A 5,023-nucleotide genomic window follows, 5' to 3' on the forward strand; every position below is an offset into this window, starting at 1 on the left:
TGTAAATCATAATTCAAGCACAAAATTAAATGTTGTAAAGGCTTTTGAACTTTTTAAACTCAATTTTTTGAAGCTTCCGTATCCAACCTTAACTCTAGAATCGTATTAACAATTAAACTTTTGTGAATTATTCAGAAAATAATAAAGAATAATCTCAAAGAATTAAAATGAATATGCTCAGTCTGCCTACCTAGGTAGGCTTCATTGAAAATAATGGGATTGTGTCTGTATAATCGTAAACTTCATTTCAAATTGAAACAAAAGTTTGTGAATTGCTATACAAAATTAGTTTGAATTTTGAAAATCTTGAGAAATCTCACGAAAAATTTGTTAAAACCTGAAAATCTAATACTAAATTTATCCCGTAGAATGGGATAAATATTTGGGCATGAAAAGCTTGTTAAAAACCAAAAATCTAAGTACTAAAGTCTCATTTTTTCTCAAAAATCCAATTTTCTTTCAACAATATGCCTCATGTAAGTGCTTATCATGAATTTTAGATTCCATTTAGGTTTATTTTAATAAAAAATAATATACATATATGATTCAGAAACACATGGCACATAAACGATTATGAATATCCATTTCGTGAGAAATGAAATAAGAAATCATAAATAAAATATTTTAATGCTGTCTCATGCGAGGAACATCCAAGTGAATAAAATTCAATTTACGATGATATGTTTATAGTACACATGAAGTAGGCTCTAAAATCTATGTTGTTATAGAGCTGTGGATTTGAAATTTGAATGCCAAAGTCAGAGAGTAGTGAACTTGTCTCAAATGTCAAAGTTAATTTCTGCAATAAATCTTAACTATCTACACTAAACTTATAATGTCATTACAAGCTACTTCAGATTTATTCATTATATCTACAAAGGCCGTGGGACAAGAATTAATCGACTACGACAAAACTACTTATAAAACCCGAACGTCACAAAGTGGATAGCTCTGGAGTAAGGCTTCTGGATCTTCGCTGACTCACATAAGGCAGCGTTAGTCAAATTGCGTCACATTTCGTTTTGCGACTCGCTCTTACAAATGTTCCAGTCACAACAATTGTGTGTTGCCTAAAACTACGAAAAATCGAATTGAAACAAAACGAATAAGCATCCAAAATTCGACTTGAAATTCCAAAGCAATGGAACCCTGCTCATGCTCCTTGTCACTGCGCCATACTGTTCATTTCTAATCGAGGATTATAACTTGTCAGGCATTCTAATTGCAAGTGAGTCGTGATATAAAAAATAAGAATCCCTGAAACAGACTCTTGCATTACTCGGGACACTTCCAAAGGTCAGACGAAATAGCTGTTCTTTAAAAATGACTTTCAAAAAGCCCAAAACTCATACTCAATTATACTCTTAATTATTAAAGTTAATAGCTAGTTGGCCTCATTTTAGTTCCACTCAAACCTTCTTGATTACATTCATTATAGTCTTAATTTAATTTAATTCACATGAGTGCCTACCAAACCAGATGTTTCATTAAGTATGGTCAACGTATGGTCAAGTATGGTCAACTTAATGTACGTAAAGTATTCAAAAAAAAAAAAACTTCAATTCCATTAAGCATAGAAAGAAAAGTTCACAGTCAACAATATAAAGTAATTTGACTTGACCTTTGATATTCACATACATAAATAGATTTAGATTATTTATTTAGTCGACAAAAAGTTTGTTTGCACTTCCACCCAGAAAGCACTTTAACGAGATTTCTCAAAAAGCACTTAAACTTTCTATTTTGTGCTTCCTTCTATAGGATTGTTTGTAAGTTACGTTCTATGCAAGCCCGAGCGACACAAGTGAAGAAGACTATTCCACGGAACTTTTAAGGCTCCGGTAAATCACTTTTGCAAATACCAAATGGAAGCCGCCTCCGTCTGGCAGGACGACATTTAGTTTCTTTATTTCTGTTGCTCGGGAAGGTAGAATTAGAAGATTGGGGCAGTGTTGGCAGGACTCTCTTGTGGAGGTACCTTCACTGAACCCTAAAACTTCATCCGGGATGCGAAAACTCTAGGACTTGATATTCGCAATTGACAAGTTATATCCAGCGATAGAGATAGCTTTAGACAACATCCAAAGAATTTTATGGATCAGTAATTAATTTGCCACTTCAAATGAAATTTGAGCCTTATTATTTAAAAGAACTGTCAGACATGTTCATTATTGAGTGTTTGATAGCTCTTTATTCTCAAGAACAGAACAATGATTAGAGCACGTTTGGAAATTACGTAACACTTAATACTCGGATGAAGATGCTGTATATGCTCTATTTAACGTTAATTGTTACGTAATTTCCAAATGATCCCTATAAGAAATTCTAACACGACACCTACATGTAACCGACTTGATCCCTTGATCCAAGCTTCACTTCAAACTCCCCATATCAATTTAATTCATGTGACATAAATTATGATCAGCCCCTAAGCTTCTTTATCAATTTCTTTTTCTCCCTCCGAGCTTTTGTTTATCTTTTTTTTACTTCTTAAAATACATAAAATATAATGAATGTCAAATGTAACACGACTTGTTCTTACATGAAGCTATTGATTTTCAGTTGATTTTCAGCTTGACACCAAAAAAATACAGCAACAAAAAAAGTTTATAAAATAACATAAAAGAAGCTTTAATGTAAATAAATCGATAAGGGATTTTCGTCTCATTCTATAAACTTTTTTACATGAGAAAAATAAAGATGTGAAAAAGCAAATATAAAATTGAAGATAGAGACAAAAAATTTTTCCGGTCCATCAAAATGTTGTTCCTTCATTTCAATCCTCGCATGCTTGTTTACTTGGAACAATAAAGGAGTAAACACGAAACTTTTTTTGTATTGCTAATATTTTGTTCATAGATACCATCCGCCCACGCAATAAGTCTCAATGGAGATTGGGAGTCTAGTCAAAAAGTCTGAGGACGAGAGAGAGATCTTAATCTGAAACTGTTGATCAATTTTTTGTGTATTCTTTCGGTTGGATTAGTACTTGAGGAAACGACTTTGAACGGATGAATAATTTGAATTACATTTATTAATGTGGGAGTTTTGGAACTGAGATTTGTTGATCTATGTCTCATTAAGAGAATGCTAGTGCGTCATAGATAGCGACTGTACCTGTAGTATTATGACTATACAAGAATCTAGGATATCGAACCATAAATAGACAAATTTGCCAGTGCGAGGGTAAGGCTTCTGTGGTCGAGTGGCTGGGCAACAGACCGGAGTTCTGTATCACTCATTCGTGAGTGCGTAGGTTCGATTCCCACAAGAGAGCGATCTCTCAATCCATTATATAGATTGCTGTCGTTACCACAAAGATTCCAACAATGTTCATGACATTACAGGTAGAATCAGAATACAGTAAGCCTCACGGATAAGTATATCCAGCTACAATACAGGTAATTCCAAAAAACATCAAGAAACTCGAGTTTCATTAATAATACATTTAAAGTGATTCACAAAAAGCCAACACAAATATTGCTTCCAAAAAAAAAAAAAAAAAACATCTCAAAATTCATTCACAATTCCGATTTTTGTAATCCTATTAAGGGTTCAAGTACCAAATTTGCAAGCTTTAAGCAATTCTCTCTCTTCTTCTTACTCTGACCTAAATATTTATATCTGATTTTCCAGCATAAAAGCTTCATTGAATCTCTATTAAGATTGTTAAATAATACAAAGCATTTATGGTCTATAAAAGTACATTGGAACTATTATCTATCCAAGCCATTCCATTAAGTGAAGCTTACAGAAAATTTTTCGACAATATACAGCCCACGCACATCACACAAATTTAATTTCAATCTGTATTAATTTTCATTGAAGCACATTACGTATGCATTAGTAACTCTCATGTGACTGCCTACGGTGATTTCGTATCTATCTCTCGTGATGCTACTTATAGCTAGAAACTTCCGTTTTATCAAAAAATTTCTCGTTTCACTCACGTTTTTCCTTTGTTTGCGTTCTGTGATAATATTTCACTGCTCTTTTGCGGCATGCCTCAGAATTTTGTGATGATCAAACCGTGCGTCTTAAAGGAATTTCTTCTTAATGCTTAAATTTGCATATTTTCATCCTCTCACCGACGTACATTGTCGATTCATCACACATTATATGAATGAAATTTCAGTTTTTTCGGTGCTTCTTTTTATCTCCACACAGCGTGACACGTACGCACTTGAAGAATTTATTGATAATCATTAGCAAGGCAGGAGGGAAACTTATTTTTTTTTGTTAAAAGTCATCGTCAATTCGGTACCTCATTTTATGATTTTATACATTTTGACATATTTAAGCGTGTCTTTTATTTTGTACAAAACGATAATCTTTTGTTGTAATTCTTAAGCACATATAAATTCTCATCAAGACGATCCTGACAAATTCAGATGAGATTTTCCATTGTGTCGTAAAATATAGTCTGAATGAAGTGTACATATTATGCAGTATGGAAAAAAGAGGGATGACAATTTTACGCTATATCAACCCTCTCATCATTATTCACCTGTCTTAAACTTATTTTTGAATGTACCTCTTGATTTTTACTAGAATGGAGGGACTCGTTGAGTTTGGTTTTTCGAATTTGCCTCTAATTTGAATTAAGCCTGCATTTTAGATGAGTAGGACTGCAGTTCTGAGCTATATCTTGTAGCATCCAAGGCTGCAATGTTTTGACCAAATATTTAGTCTTTGCTGATCTAGTTGAAAAAGCATAATTTCGAATAACGTGATCCCGGAATGGGATTCGAACCTACGACCACGATTTGCGATTTCATGAATCTTCCACTGAGCTATGGAAGGCTACTCGACTAAATGGCAAATATTCTAATTTAAATTATACATTGGTAGGACTTTGGAAGTCCGAATTCCAAAAGTCCAAAGAAACACCTACTCTGGAATCCAGGCTCTATTGAGGCGTCTCTACATTAAAATTCTCCCAACTCTGCTGTACCCTTTCTATAAATAGGAACATGCTGCAATAGTTGAGTCATATCACAACAATCTTGCACAGCGACTAAAA

This window comes from Chironomus tepperi, unplaced genomic scaffold (genome assembly GCF_022539635.2).
Source record: "Chironomus tepperi strain 1889 unplaced genomic scaffold, CSIRO-AGI_Ctep_v1 contig_358, whole genome shotgun sequence".
Classification (NCBI taxonomy): domain Eukaryota; kingdom Metazoa; phylum Arthropoda; class Insecta; order Diptera; family Chironomidae; genus Chironomus; species Chironomus tepperi.